The sequence below is a fragment of the Carlito syrichta genome, unplaced genomic scaffold (assembly GCF_000164805.1).
Source record: "Carlito syrichta isolate Samal-C Ts95f unplaced genomic scaffold, Tarsius_syrichta-2.0.1 Scaffold290561, whole genome shotgun sequence".
In the NCBI taxonomy this organism is placed as follows: domain Eukaryota; kingdom Metazoa; phylum Chordata; class Mammalia; order Primates; family Tarsiidae; genus Carlito; species Carlito syrichta.
Genome location: NW_007234657.1, coordinates 1,034 through 17,654, shown reverse-complemented (window position 1 = coordinate 17,654; position 16,621 = coordinate 1,034). Strand labels below are relative to the sequence as shown.

The 16,621-nt window shown below is 49.7% G+C and overlaps 1 pseudogene; it reads right to left on the bottom strand.

Moving 5' to 3' along the window:
• Positions 1-386: 386 nt before the first annotated feature.
• On the bottom strand, positions 387-9,504 carry LOC103256612 (annotated as a pseudogene).
• Between the last annotated feature and the right edge of the window lie 7,117 nt (positions 9,505-16,621).

Below are 16,621 nucleotides of genomic sequence, written 5' to 3'. Positions count from 1 at the left end.
TTCTCAAAGTGACTCCCCCAAGCATGCCATCCCAGTCAAGGCCCTGGACTGCAGTTCTTCTTCCTATCCTACCCCACCAAAGTGTGGCTCTTCTGCCTGATATTTCCTCCAAAGTTATGCAACTTGGCAGGAGTCTAGAAAGACTGTTGACCAATTAGTCCCCGGGCTCCATCTGGGGCTAGTTAAATGACCTGGGGCTGGGTAAGCTCTCCCTGAGCATCAGTTTTTCCCCTCAAGCAAGTGGGATTTGGCATTCCTACCCAACGTTTCTCAACTGCACAACACCCAGACCAAGGAACAAGAAGCATTTTTTACATTGTACATTGGCTACAATGTACATTTTGAACATTTTGTACAATGTACATTGTACGTTGACTACAGTAACCTCATAGTGATTCCTGAATTTCCACATGAACCAGGATGACATCTTCACCTGCAGGAACACACTCGATGGGCTGTCAGGCAGGGAGAATGTGTCCTGGGGGCTGGGAGAGAGCAGGTGTGGGCCCATCCCGGCAGTGGCCTCCCGGGCCTACTCAACTCACTCACAGTGGAGACAAAACAGTGGTTGCTGTCCTGCTCTGCATGCAGGATCCAGTCTTTGATGAAGACAGAGATTGCCCTCAGCATGAACGACACAAACAGGTTCATGTGGATGAAGTTATGTGTGCAATGTAGTTTCCTACTCAAGCGGGCCAGGAAGGGAGAAATCTTGGACTCCACAGAATAGCCCCAAAGCATTTCTTTTCTTTCTTTTTTTTTTTTTTTGAGTTAGAGTCTCTCTCAGTCACCCAGACTGGAGTGCAGTGGCTGCTCCCGGCCACCGCAGCCTCCACCTGCTGGGCTCCGGCGATCCTTCCACCTCAGCCTTCCAAGTAGCTGGAACTACAAGCATGCACTACTATGTCTGGCTGATTTTTGATTTTATTGTAGAGATGAGGTCTCACCAAGTCACCTAGGCAGGTCACGAACCCACAGGCTCAGGCAATCCACTCACCTCAGCCTCCCAAAGTGAGGGATTACAGGCTGAGCCACCAAGCCTGGCTGCCCCAAATCATTTCATACCCTCCAAGCAGCATCTGCTCTAGGTCAACTTCATGGCTCTATCTCAGCAGGTTCCCACCCAGACTACTCTCCTCCTACATCCTCTCTAAACCCTCATGAACTTCCAGACCCCCAGAATCTGGCCACACAAATCCACCTGACCAGAATTCTCCCTCCTGCGACCTCTTTCTATCTGGACCAGGCAGATAAAAGCAAGGCATGCTGGTCTCCTGCCCAGACTCTTCCTGGCTGTGTGGCCCTGGACAAGTCAGTTGCCCTCTCTGGGGTTAAGTCTCCCAGAAGCTCTGGGGTCAAGTTTCCCAATGCCTTCCAAGGGACCTTCCAGGGCTGGCATTGGGGGGGCAAGGAAGAGACAGAGCAAAGCCTCCAATGCCCTGGCCAGCTCTTCCACTCACTTGAATGCTGCTGGGGGTCTCACCAGAAGTGACACAGGATGGCCATGGGGGTGATGAGAGTGACGAGGGATGCGCTATAGCCAACCATGTAGAGGGCCTTCACCAACAGGTAGTAGTAAACCTGGAGCAGGGCACAGGATATGCAGGGCTCCATGTGGGACCTACCCCCAACCAGTCCCCTTCGGGTCCATACCCAGTCTCCCAGGTCAGGCTCTGCCCACTTCTAGGCCCAGCTTCTCCTTCCTCTCTTCTGCTGATTTTGCCTCCACCACCCCTCACTCCCAGCTGCTTACTCCCCTCTGCACAGTGTCAGCATTCTGCAGATGCTCAATAAATGCTGTTGAAGACAAACGTGCTGACCTGTCAGAACAGACAGCAGTCTTAGCCTGGAGAAAGTTCCAGGAAGCCCCGTGTGGGGCCCAGCATTAACCCTGTGTCTTGGAATAGTAGCCAGATGGCTGGGGTGCATGGCCTGGGAGGCTCAGGCAGCATCCCACTGCTTCTCAGCCCAGGGAGTAGATGAACCTCTTGTCTTTCTTACATCCAGCTTGGGTATACAACAAGTGCTCATGAATGCTGCCCAGAAACCTAAGTTCCCTCCTGGGCAGTGAGGTGCAGACACTCACCTGGTCCCCAGGCTCAGATTCATCATCATCAAACCCACAGGCATCAAAGTAGTGCGGGAAGAGCTCCGACCAGCCGTCTTCCGTGTAGTTTCAGCTTACCACACCCATGTCTGCAGACAAAAGAAAACTCAGTCAGGCAGAGACATGGAAAGGATTTAAGAGGGACATGAAATTCTTATGCAAAAATTATACTTCCTAAGTGGGAATTCCTGGGAGCCCATATGGCCAACTTGGAAGCATGGGGATAAAGGTTCAAGAAATCAGTGACTGCCAGTGGGAGGAAGGGGAGTCCTGGTACAAACTGATCTCTTTGTTTTTTGTTACCCCAGGTAGTGAGGGCCTCAATTTTATTTTATCTTATTTTTTTATTTTAAAGATGTGAGATACAATTCAGGGTTATGTATACAGACATTCATCATGCAGTTACCCTTGTTGATGAGGTATGCCTCCCTCCATCAGCAGTTTCCCACTACTGCCAATTTGGTCCCTCTCTCCTGGCAGTTTCCCACTACTGCCAATCCCTTTCTTAGAACATTATGATCACTATTCAAGACCCACTTATGAGTGAGAACATGTGGTATTTTGTTCTTTGTTTCTGTAATAGATCACTGAGTATGATAGACTCCAAATCCATCCAAGATGCTATGAAGTCCATATGTTTGTCCTTCTTTATGGTTGCATAATATTTCATTGTGTATATGTACCACATTTTTTTAATCCAGTCCAGCTTCGATGGGCAGCATGGTTGGTTCCATGTTTTTCAAGCCAATCTCTTAACCAAAGGTGAGGAGACAAGCAGGCTGAATCTATGTTCAGCATGCCTGAAACATTTTCCTCTGGGACATTCCCAAATGTTCACCAGGGAGAGGCCTGAGTCCTCCCCAGGGCTCAAATATCAATGTGTAGAACAAACTGGGAGACTAATCCCAAATGCAGATTCCAGGCTTACCCTAGGATTCTCCTTCAGGAAATCTGGGAACATCCAGGAATCCCTGCAGGTGACCATGAGGTGCAGGTCCTCAGCATACTTTGAGAACACAGCTCTAGGTGATATTTTCTTGCAAGCTCTAGGTCTCCCAGCAGCTTTGGCATTCTACATCTACAGATGAAGGCTTGTTTAATTAACAAGGCCCACACCACTACTGACCTAGGACTGGATCTTATTAATATACATGTCTAGACTTAAAAAAAAATCTTGCCTTTCAGAGTCTGGAGGTCTGTTTTCTGTCACTAATGTAATTTGATTTTCTTTTGATTGACTTAAGGCCACTCTATGGGATACCCAAAGGGTGGGATCAGTCATGGCCATTAAAGGGGCCATTTGCTGGTTGCTGAGTAAAGTCCTGGTTTTTGCCCTGTCTGGGGCTGGTTTAGCCTTTGATGTCTGCGCTCACCCAGTGGTATAAACCAGGGTGGGTTTGGGGAGGGAAGAAAGTCAGCAGCACCTTTTTTTCCAGCCCAGCACCTGAGTGTGGCCCTAGACTGACACCTGAGAGTCTACCTGGTGTATTAGGACATGTGGGGATGGCTCTTCCCTTCACAAGACTCAGGGCCTAGGACACTGTAAAACAAGAGACACCTGCAGAAAAGGGGCTTCAGTGACTATACTACTGGACAGAATCCTCCCCTCTTGTGGCCAAGGTCACTCCCAGGAGCTCGGGAAAGTGTCAAGGAGGGCAGTGGGTCAGGGAGACATATGACAGGTAGCAGAGGCCACGAGGGGAGACCCCTCCACTTTTCCAACTTGGGTCCTTGATCACTGAGTTGAAAGATCGAAGGTGAATTTTTAGCCAAGGGAGTCAGAAACACACTTCCTGGGATGCAGGGAAGTGGCAGAAGGAGTGGCCCTGACACAAGAGAGTCCTGCCCATAGTGGAGAGACTGGTCTCCATCCCTTCTCCAGTTCTGAGTTCCAAGGCACAGGATAAGGAGGAGTTTGGCTGGTCCCACAGTCAGTGACAAACTGTCCCTTCATCAGCAAGTCTGTCTCAGGCAGCCTCTTTCCAAGTTCTCCTGAACACTTCTTTCAGAAAGTCTGAATGTCCCAGGGGAATGGTTGCCTTGGCCAAGTCCCTCCCTGGACCTTGTTTCCTCTCTGCTTTGCCCACATCCGGGTGGTGGGAAGAGGAAGGGAAGCTGCTCTGAAAAACAATTTTAAAAAATTAAAAACTGTTCTAGAAGGAAAAGTTTCCTTTTTAAAAAAATTTTCCTTCTTTTTTTACTTTTTATAACATAGTGTGGGCTCAGAAAAGCATAAACCCTTTTGTTCAGAACAGTTCAATGAGTAGAAATCTCTGGAAGATGGAGTACTCTTGAGATTGTCAAAACCCACAGTGAGTGTGCCTAGTTCACCAGACTGTTTTGCCTCAGTAACTACACAGGAGCACATAACTTTAGGGCAGTGGTTCCCCAAGTGGGTGCTCTCCTCAGATTAGCCCACCAGCATCACCTGGGAGACTGGCTGGAAATGCACACTCTCAGGTCCCGCCCAAGCCTACTCAGAGACTGCAAAGTGGTGGTGAAGGACGGGGGATGTCCAGGAACCTGTGTTTTCACAAGCTCACATGGTGACTGTGATGTACAAAATTTCAGAATCACTTTTCTACAGGCTGGAGTTCAAAAGTAATCAGGGACCATCGAATCCAGGAATCTTTTACTTGAAGTCCACAAAGGGAGTTTAAAGAGATCTGCATTTCTCCTGAAATTCCATGCATGATGTTCTGTCTCCACACTATTCCCTGCAGACAATCTGTAGCTTTATGAGAGGAAAAACATGACCTACCAAAGGCCACACAGCCACAGAGGGGCAGAGTCTGGCCCAGAATGGGGAGTTCAAAGCTCACACATCAGCAGATGCCTTCCCCCCAGTCAGCCCATGGCCAACCCCAACTTATGTGCTCGTGCTTACCTGAGAGATCCAAGGAGTTACTGTCAGGAAAATAAAACTCTCCTGCAAAATACAGATGTGGGCATGTGTCAAAATGCTTGGCTTATCAACATGCCATGGCTGGATACTGGTAACTCTCCACCCCTGAAGGCCCAGGCTGTCCCTAGTATGGAGGAAAGTTGGGAGGAGGTACTGGCCAAGAAGCATGGACAGAGTTGGGCAGTTTTCTGGAGCATTGTACCTTCTAACCCCAATCTCATTTGGTCTGCATTTCTATGATGCTCAGGGTGGTCCATGACTCAGTTTTCCTCCACTGTCACTGGAAATGGAAATGAACATGGTCAGGAGGGAGGGAGGGCCTCCAGGGTGGACAGGGATGGAAAAGAATGGAAAACAGAGATGGGCCTTTTTATTAAAAAAAATGGCAAAGAACAGCAACAGGGGTCCAAGGGCATGAGGTTTTTTTGGTGCTCAGCCCTCCACCACAGCCTCCAAAAGAAGAGAATCTTCACTCATAAGTGGACCCTGAATATTTACCATAATATTGTAAGAAAGGGATTGGCAGTAGCCAGAAACTGCTGGGGACAGGGGGTATAACATCAATAGGGGTACCTGATCTCACATCAGGGGAAGTATATACCAAAGGGAGGCCCAGACTTTACCTATACAATGACCACTTGTATATCTAATCCTGAATTGTACCCCCCATCTTTAAAATAATATAGGCCAGGCTCAGTGGCTCAGCCTGCAATCCCAGCATTTTGGGAGACCGAGGCGAGTGAATTGCCTGAGCCCACGGGTTCAAGACCCACCCAGGCAACTTGGCGAGACCTTGTCTCTACAATAAATCAAAAATTAGCCAGGAGTGGTAGCGCACACCTGTAGTTCTGGCTACTTGGAAAACTGAGGCGGAAGGATCGCCAGAGCCCAGTAGGTTGAGGCTGCGGTGGCTGGGAGCATGCCACTGCACTCCAGTCTAGGTGACAAAGTGACACTCCAACTCAAAAAAATAAAATAAAATAAGAGAATCTAAAATCCCAAAGAATTCACTTTCATTTTTTTTCCTTCTCTCCCTACTCTTTATTTCCATTTCCACCCTTTTTCTACACTGAATCCTCTGTCAGCAATGAGCCCTCCTCTCCCCTCCGCTTCTGCAAATCCTGTTTCCAAGGCCCTGTTGACATGCCACCTCTACCAGGAAGCCTCCCCTGACTGCTTCACTGTCTGCCTGGTTGCTGCATCATTAGGTCTCTTTTGTGCTCTTGCTTGCTGTACATTCCAACTTCCCAGCCATCGCGATGTCTGTGTCTGCATGGACTCACACATGAGTAGGCCTGTACATATGCACATGTATGTGTGTGTACATACATGTGTGAGTTTGTTTTCTAACCCTGCTGTGGATAAGCCTCAACCTTTCAAATAAGCCTATGAAGGCCCTGAGGTCAAGGGCTATGCTGTACATCATTCTGTGCTCCCCACTTCCGAGATGGCCAAGGTCAGGGAGGGGAGAGGGGGGAAGGAGGGAAGGACTTGATCCCTGATGAACCTCTCTTTCCACCCCCACCAGATCCCGATAGCCATAGCCTGGGATCCTGAAGCTGGGCTCCTATTGGATGAACAGATGGACAGATAGATAGCGGTTTGTCCTCCAACAGTGGTTTGTCCTCCAGCGGTTCCACTTACCGATGGTTTCTGTCTCCTAGACTGAAACAGAGAGAGAGAAAGAGCGCAGAGGTGAGCAGGGAGGCTGAAGTCGGGGGCTGGTCTCACTGGGTCCTGCTGATCACATCCTCCCACTCTCAGCCACAAATTTGGAGAGGAGTGCTTTGCTGAGGGCCCAGAAGGCATAAGAACTACAAGCTGGGGACACCAGGGACTTCTACCTCTACCTCCAGAACAGAAATGAGCAGAGACATTTGAGAGGAGGATGGTCGAGGGTGTTCCCACATCTCCTATGTCTCCAATATCCTGCACAGCCATAACCATAGCAATGAGCTACCCAGGAACTGAGAAATAAGATGAGGAATGCCATCCTCTCCCTGTTAGGAATTAAGGCAAGTCTCACCCACCAAGCTGTGAGAGCCAAGGTGCTAAAAGGCCCTGCCTTAATGAACTATTAAGAATCAGGTGTAAATAATACTGTCATTATGCCATCGCCAGAGGGAGCAAGGGAGTCTGAAGGAAAAGCATGTCTTGAGAAAATCCTTTTACTGTTGATTCGTTGTGTCTTTGTTGTTGTTGAAAAGAAGCAGTCTGGCATGGAAGCTGACCCAGAGTAGATGTTCAATAAACTTTAAATAAATGACTGAATGAAAGAATACATGAATGGAGGAAGTGATTAAGTTGGTTTCTACAGGAATGGATTAGAAATCGAGCTGAATCACCGGCTGCTGAACCTGTCACTCCAGTCCTACCACCGCCTGCCTCCTCTTTGAAAATCTACTCCCCGGGCTGCCCTGAGTCACTCCGCCACCCTCCTCCTGGGCTGGCAGGAGGTCTAGAGGTGGAGGTGTGGGGTGAGGCAGACGGGGTGCATCTTAGATGGACTTCACCTTCTCTATCCTTGGAGTGGGAGCCAGACCCCAACACATGCCACTATCTCCCTCAGATACCTCCTGCAAGCCCTCTTGCTTCAGGGCAGAGTTAAGGTTACTGGAGCTCAAGGTTGAAAAGTGAATTTGCCTTTCCCCTCTCAGAGAGGACAGGGGACTGCAGTAGGCAGGATTCAGTGGTGTAGCAGAGCTGGGAAACTCGCCCCTTCTGGAAGGACATAAGTCTAAGCCTTAGACTAGTAAAGGAAGAAGTTGAAGCCAGGTTGAAATACACTTGTACATGACCACACACAACCAGGCTCCTCTGATCCCTTGGAAGCCTGAACCCAGGGTCTGTAGCGGGTCGGTGGTTTTCAGTAAATCACTTGCCTGGAGCAGTCCTCCCCCATCCCTGAGCTCTCCCTGCCCAGCTTCAACTGTGTGTCCTTAGCCTGCAACCCTGCCTCCCTTGATACCCACAGGGGGTGGGCTGAGGGCCAAGGGCCTGGGTGGAGGGCCAGTGTGGGAGTTTATGGGCAGGAACTGCCCTGGAAGAGCCTAAGAGACTCACATCTAAAGGAGCCATCCACAGCCATCCCTTTCCCAGGATACCCCCCAGTGGAGATGGGACCTTTAGGACTTCATGCCTTTGGGCAAAGCACTGCCTATTCCCCACCGCTCTCATTCTACAGCCCACCTCACAGGGCTCAGCCACTGTGTCCACCCCAAAGACTCGCAAATTGGTTTGGCCCCTGGATATCTCCACAGCATTTCAATGGCCCCCTGAGACCTCAAACACAGACATGCTTCAAACTGAGGCCTTCCTCAGCCTTCCCTCACAGGGAGAGTGCCAGCATACACTCGTCCCCTACGCCACAGCTACAAGTCACAGAGAAAGTTGTTTACGGGTATAGCACCCTCTCCCTGGACAGCCCAGGGGGCCCGGCTCCTCCCAAGCATAGCGAGGACCCAGAAAATGCTTTACTTAGCAAGCATGAGTATACACCAGCCCCACCGGGCTCTGTCTGCCCATATCTAAGTGGCTCTGTGAGTGTAGACGTGGGTGTCTTGTGTCCAGTTGCCTTCCTCACACATCTCATGTTGCCTGAGGGTGTCTATTTGTGCGTCCCTCTCCGTGTGTCGCTCGGGCCTCAGAGAACCTATGGCTGTGGGAGGGATAGTGATAAGAATACCAGCTAGCCTGGCTCGGTGTCTCAGCCTGTAATCCCACACCTTTGGGAGGCTGAGGTGAGTGGGTTGCCTGAACCCGCAGGTTCGAGACCTGCCTGAGCAGCGAGACCTCATCTCTACAATAAATCAAAAAAATCAGCCGGGCGCGGTAAAGCGCATGCCTGTAATTCCGGCTACTCGAAAGGCTGAGGTGGCAGGATCACCGGAGCCCAGCAGGTTGAGGCTGCGGTGGCCGGGAGCGGCCACTATACTCCAGTCTGGGCGACAGAGTGAGACTCCAACTCAAAAAAAAAAAAAAGAATACCAGCTAACACTTATTACTGAACAAGAAAATGCACCAAGTCCCGTGCTGAATGACGCCGGTATACATCACTTCACTATCCTCACAGAGACACCGGGAGGGAGTCTCTGTGCTGCATCCCAATCTCACAGACTAGCAGCCTTGGTTAGAAGGAGAACAGGACTTTAGAAGGGAAAGCCATAGAGTGGGATTGACCCCACACCTGATAGCACAACTTCACTCCATGGTGCATGCCCACATGTCTGTGGTTTCCTCCTCTCCACCAGCATGTGAGCTCTGGAGCAGGGAATACCTCCCACAGGAAGGCCCCCTACCCTTGGTGCTGTCTCCCAGGAGGGCCTGGCTCAGTTTGGAAAGCAGGCTAGACTCGGCCTGAAGAGACACTGGGCTAAGCCCACCTTGGTCTGGGTTGAAGATTCAGAAGAGTTCGGGGCAGCTGACGAGGACCATCTAACCCACATGAGCAGGCTTCCAACATGTGATGTTGTCCCACATCCCCGGGCAGCCTCTGGGGAAGAGAACCATGGGAAGTGTGGGTCCAGCCCCCCACTCACATGTACACACATCACACATGCATGCACATAACTGCATCACACCCACACACACACACAGAGGTATGCTCCACTGCTCACAAGGCAGGCCTTGCAGGAGGCAGGGAGTGGTTTAAGGGGAGGGAAGGCAAGACACTGTCAGAGGGAGAGCCCAGCCTGGTTTGGTACCTGGAAGAACCCTCAAAGGGGAGCTGAGACACAAGTCATTTCAGGAGCTCCTGGGTAGGGTGAGAGCCCACACCTTCCTCCATCTTCAAAGCCAGCAGCTTAGCATCCTCAAACCTCTCCAATTCTCAGACTTTCCTGTCTTCTTCTTTTCCTTACAAGGACCCTCATGATTATACTGGGCCCACTCAAATAACCCGGGATAAATGTCTCATTTCAAGATCCTTAACTACAATTGCAAAGTGACATATACACAGGTTTCAGAAATTAGGACATGGGTATCTCAGGGTGGAGTGGGGGACATTATTCTGCCTACTACAGAGGGGCTATAAGACCAGGAATTACATAATTTGGTTGTGTGGGGAGATCATATATTCCAAGAACAGAAAAGCAGTCATGGGAAGGCCTGCTAGGGCATGGCAATGGTCCTGACGGGGTTTGGTGGCATACTAGCTGGAACTGGCTGACGAATGTGCCAGAGACTGTTAGTCTCACACACATCATGTGACTGTGTGCTCACTCATGGTATGTGGATGGAAATGTGGAATGGGCCTCTAAAACATCCCTCACAAGCTTCCACAGGCTTCCTCTATCCTCCCTCTCTGCAGCTCCCTTGGAGGTCACATGTCAAAGGGGCAACATTCCAAGATACAAGAAGCCTGGATCCCTGAGTGACTGTGTGAAGTCTAGCTCCACCTCTCCCCTCTGCTGATCACACTGGCCTATGACACGTGCAAGCTAGAAATGGTATTATGCCAGATCTCTGAGAAGTTAGGTTGATTTATTACTGCAGCATAGTCTACACCATCCTGACTAATACAGAGAAGGGTAGAGAAGTACAAAGGATGTTACTCAGGTTTCTGACTTGAGTGTCTGCGTGGATGAATTGATAGATGGATGGACAGACGGGCTAGTTACAATAGCAGGGAAGGCTGAGTGAGCAGCAACTGGCAGGGAAGTAGGCAGGTTGAAAGTCAAGTGCATAGTCTGGAATATTTTCAGTTCACTTGGCTATGAGCCAAGTGGAGACAGCTGTCAAATAGGCAGCTGAAGAAAAGTGTGGAGTCCAAAGAAGTCACACTGGAGCAGAGGGCTAGGAGCAAGCAACACAGGGGTGCTATTTAGGCCATGGTCCTGGATGGTTTGTCTAAAGAGAGAGTGTAGATCAGAGAAGAAGAAGAGAGAATAGGACCAGCCCCAAGAGAAGAAGGAACACCCAGCATTTACAAGAGGAATTGGCAAAGAAGACTGAGGGGAAAATCCAGGAAGGCTAGAGAGCAAGAGAAACACATTTCAAGGAGGAGGTGTTAAAGTCAAGTAAAGCCATGGCTAAGCTCCCCTCCTCCCATTCCTCCTCCAGAGGTCAAAGAACAGAACAGATCCTGTTTCCGGAAAGACCTCACAATTCACCTCTCCCTTTGCATCCAATTCTGCACTAACCCCTCCAGGTGCTCCTGGATCAGTCTGTGCACAGGTCACGCAGAGCTCGGTCAGAGGAATTCTGGCCCCAGGGTGGGGGCAGTGGGAGAGTGCTATGCTCAGCCAAGCAGCTCCTATCTAAGACATGATTAAACATCCCAGGAGTGGCAGTGAGGTGTGAGTGCAGGAGGGAAGAGTCCTGTTGGCAGGTTGAAATGATGGAGAACAGAGGAGCTATTAGTTTTTGTCAAACAAAATGAGAAGCTGATCTCAGGTTGTCATGGTGATGATTTTGTCCAGTTGCATGCAGTGTTCAAAACTCCTCAGACCAGGGGCACAAAGAGACTCAGACAAAACCGTGGTCTCTCCTTCAAAAAGTCACCTGAGGATGCTTGGGTATTGCTAGAACAAGATCCCCATTTTAGCATACAATCCAAGGGTAAAAATGATTCAATTTACTGAAATTGACTTTACAGTCAGTGTTTTCTATTCCATAAAATGAGTACCCCCTTGAGAGCTGAGTGCTGGGAGCGAGCATAGAACTTAAGATGCTGCCCTCCCTTTGGAAATCAGTGGCTCTCAAAGTGTGGCCCCAGAGCACCTGGGCACTCTCCAAAAATGCAGATGCTCAGGCCTCACCCAGATTTACTGAATCAGAAGCTCTGGGGTTGGGCCCAGCCAGCAATCTGTGTTGGAGCAAGCCTTCCAGGAGAGTCTGATATAAGTTTGATTTTGAGAATAGTCCCAGCCACTTTTGAGATTCAAGAACAACTGAACTACAGGCAAACACAGGTTTGGATAGAAGTGAAACCTTCTGCCAGACAAGGAATAAGTTCTTCAGAGTGAGAGTCCCTGCAGACACCACCCTTCCCCCACACTTGGTGCCTTTTCATTCTCAGAACAGCAGAGAGGTCTGAACAAGAAGTATATCCTGCTTCTTGGATGTCTTTCTTGGAACCTGGGCCCAGCCCTGAGTGCTGCCCTCCTCAAGGACTCTCCCATGGTGAGCGTGCAGGGGGCTGGTTCCAGGCACTTGGTGCACTGGGCAGGTCCCAGAGCCCGGGTCGGAATAGCAATGAACAGGCTTTCTTTTTGTCCTCCCTCCCAGCCTTCTCTCTCCTCCTCTTGCCATGGCTGCCAGACCTCTCCCATCCCCCTCCTCCAGAGTTCAGGGACCCCACGTAGGGCCACACCCAACCAACCTGCTTAGATGCAGGGAAGGTGCCCAGGCTGATGGAAGCCCACAGCCCTGCAAAGAGGAGGTGCTGGCTGGTCTTCCCTAGGCAGACAGGCTGCAGAGGGAACAAAGACTGGGACTGCGTCAGAGAAGCCTGTTTCCAGGCACAGGACTCCTTTGTCCCTCTCTCAAGGCCACAAGAGCATAGCAGAAGAAAGGGCACTCCCTAGCTGAAATGGCAGACCTGGGTCCCATTCCAGAGCTGGCTCTGACCCCTACTGTGACTGGCCAGTGACCACTTCTGGCCTCAACCTCCCTGTGCATCACATAACAGAGCCTGGTGTTGGTTCATGTCCCATTTAGCATTCAGGGGTTTGGAACGAGGGACAAAACCATTGATTATGTCTCCAGACACGCTCCTCTTCTCAGTAAATGCCTCTAAAATGCACCAAGGATGTTGCCAACAAAGCAGCCCCAGCAACAAGCTAGCTCTCACACCCCACAGCAGCTTCCCTGGCTATCATTTCCACCCCCTTCCAGTTGCCTTCTGAGCCTTGGAGTCTCCCCTCAGCATATCACTGTCTCTTGGCCTCCACTCTGTAGGTCATTCTGTGCATAACCATCCCAGGCTCTCTGTGGGTAGAGAGCCCAGGACCAGTGAGGAGGCAAGGATTTGAAGGAAGAAGCAGGTGCCTTCCCAGGGGCCAGAAACATCCCCCCAGTCACCCACTTGTGTCCACTGTGCCATCAACACAGTTCACCCCTAACAGACTAGAGTTCTCATTCCAATTAACTCACACTACTAGACTTGAAAGATTATGGGAGACACACAAAGTACATGCAAGTATATAAAAAATACGCAAAAAGTGTGTGTGTGTGTGTATGTGTGTGTGTGTGGAGGGGGACTCCCAAAAAACAGAATTATCTTTTGGAGGAAAGACCCCTTGAGTATAGGCCTCCCCTGCTAGGTAAGTATTCTCAGAGTTGGGGGCCTCTGGGTGCTTTTCCAGGCCTCAAGTTCTAGGAGAGCATGGACTCTGTTGTCAGCTGCCAGAGGAGGGCCTTAATTTGCCCCATGTCCCTTAAGGGCCTCCGGAGAACACATCGGCATCAGTGTACCAGTTAGCGTTGTTGTAAAAGGTTGTTTTCAACTTCAGTGGTTATTATTTATTTACTTATTTGGAGGTTCTTACAATGTCTTTGCCCATTTCATGACGGGTGATTCCCAAGCATACCTGCCCACACTGTGCTGAGTGTTCAGCAGTTTTTGACCAAAAATGGCATGACCCCCATATCCCATTCTCCCTATTCACCTGATCACTTGATCTCTCCGCAAGTGACATTTTTATTTTCCTGGATGATAAAAGTCCTCAAAGGGAAACATTTTGCTGATGAGGAAAAGGTGAAACAAAAACGGCAGAAGCACTAAAAGGCATCAAAATGAATGAGTTCAAAAACTGTTTTGGGAAAAATGTCTTGATAGGTGTATTACACCAAATGGAGAGTACTTTGAAGGTGACTGAAGTTTAAGTGTGCAAGTATGAACACAAAATGTTTATAAGTCCTTTTTTAGGGTACCCCCATATATGTATACACACACACAAGTAAATATATACATGCTCATTGTCCCGAGTGAACACTCACAGGCACTGGAACAAGCTGTCCAGTTTCCTCTTTCATTTTCAAGTGTGTCTCAAGGACACTGGCTGACCTTTGGCCAGCGTCCCATGTGTGGTGTGTTTGCTTGGGGACTGCACAGGCAGAGGAGATGCAGGGAAGGGATGCAGCGGGAGAACTGGCACAGATTAGTAACACAATGTACAACTGTCTCTTCTTTGTCACTCTCAAACTGAACTCCTGACCGGGAATGAGCTCCCCAGCCCTGGCCTACCTGTATCCTGGGGCACTGCTCTCTGCCCTGAGGATGCAGAGGCATGCTGGTGAAGCCTGTGCTCTGGCCAGTGGTTCTCAAACCTGGGTACATTTTAGAATCACCTAGAGGCTTATAACACATACTCACCTGGAGTCCCCCACCCAAATGCTGAGGACATTGAACATTGGGGAAGGGCCTGGACATCTTCAAGTTCTTCTTCAAGTGTTTCTGGGGGACTCTAACATGTTACAGGTATGATGAGATGGGTCTCAGCCATCTTTCACAAGTATGTTGACTTTGGAGTCAAGAAGCCCAGCTCCGGCCAGGGGCACCCTATGCCCCTAGAAGAAGACCGGAGGCCCTTAAGAGACATGGGGGAAATTAAGGCCCTCCTCTGGCAGCTGACAACAGAGTCCATGCTCTCCTAGAACTTGAGGCCTGGAAAAGCACCCAGAGGCCCCCAACTCTGAGGCTCACTTAAGGAGGGTCCTCCAACCTCATCCTGTAGAGCAAAGCTCTTAGACCGCAGGCCCAATGTGAGCCAGGGTGGACACCCTTTCTCAGGGCAGCCTTCCCCAGGGGATCTTCCCTCATCCTGGCTGACCCACTCCTTCACAAGCAGGTCCAAGACTAAGGCTAAGACTTTATGCTATTCTAGGGCATAGAAAAGCAAACACATGGCCGAGTTCAGGGGCTCAGTCTGTAATCCCAGCATTTTGGGAGGCCGAGGTGAATGGATTGCCTGAGCCCGCAAGTTCAAGACCAGTCTGGGAAACTTGGCAAGACCTCATTTCTACAATAAATCAAAAAAATTTAGCTGAGCATGGTAGCACACGCCTGTGGTTTTGGTTACTTGGAAGGTTGAAGCGGAAGGATCACAGGAGCCCAGCAGGTGGACCATAAGTGTGCCACTGCACTCCAGGCTGGGCGACAGAGTGAGACTCCAACTCAAAAACAAAAGAAAGAAAAAGAAAAACAAAAACAAACACACGCTGGACTTTTCATAGCTAAGAGGTCAGGCCTTAGGCACATTGCAGGCCCCCTTCCCCCAACTCCTTTCTCAGCCTCATCTCAACTTCCTCTGTTGCCTTGCCTTTTACTTCAGAAAGGGAAAAGTTGAGGGTGGGGGTGCCTCTTCACTCCTCTTCTGAGTGGCAATGCACCCTAGTGGGGAAAGGCATGGACTCTGGAACTGTCAAATGCACACCTTCTCCCTCTTGACTATGGGACTCACTAGGTAACAGGCAAGTAACGTAACCTCTGTCTGAGTAGCCTCATCTGTAAAATGGGGGTAAAACTCTACCCAGTCCCTTGATGAGGTTTAAATGAGCTTATGAGAGGTTGTGGAGTGGGGAGAGGGAGAGGGAAAACATAGTACCGGTCTTTAAGTGCTAGCTGTTCCAGTTCCTGCCAGCCATAGTCAGTGATCTCTTTCTACCTTTCCTCGGGTCACACCCACCTTCCCATGCCTCTCCATCTGCCCTCTGAAGCTGATCTGGTCTCCAACTTCTTCCCTGCTCTTCCAGAAAGCCAGTCCAGATTGTTGCAAGCAGCACTGACCTGTTTCCTAGAGATGTCCCTATACTTCCCAGAACAACTCAAGTCTAGCAGAAGGTGGGAGTCCTGGAGATCCCAACACTATAAGATGACACCTCTTAATAACAACAGATAATTTAAGAACTCTCTGCTGAGTGCTTGGAAAACACCAAATGTTGCCTTAGTACTTCTCACTGATGGTATCATTCAATGCAATAATCGTATGCGGGAGGTATTATTTCTTCCTCCATTTTGCAAACAAGAATATTAAGGTATTAAGTTCCCATCAAAGGTTCCATGGCTGGTGCAAGGGGGCCTGGGGCTCAGAAGCATCATTCTTCTGAGGTGGTGTACCCCAGAGTTGAGGGCAGAGGCTGCCTTAGTTTAAGTTCCACTATCTCTTAATGGGCTGTGTCCTTAAGCAAGGTACATAACCTCCTTGTGCTTCAGTTTGCTCATCTGTAAAATAGAGGTGATAATAGACCCAACCACTCAGCTGCTGTGGTGGTAGACTAAAGCACCAACACAGTGCCTGGCACACAGGAAGTCTATAGAAGAACTGGCTAGCAACATTATCTATCTCACACTCCTCATTTTAAAAGAGAAGATACTGAGGCCCAAAGCAGGGAAGAGCCACGGAGTTGAGGGTCCAGCTGGGCCCTCAGTCTTTTCCTCTTTCCCTCTGTCGGTTGTCCTTTGCTTCTGCTTAATTCACTTCCAGCTCTGTCCTATTGAGCCCCACCCTATGACTCAGGAGGAGGAGAGGTAAAGTGAGATGAGGGATCCTCTCTTCAGGCAGACCATGGAAAGGTGCAGCCTCCTCTCTCATCTGGACACTCAAAGTTAGAAGAGAGCTAGTCCCTCACCTCTTGGAGAACCTTCATACCCCACCCTCTATGGCCAG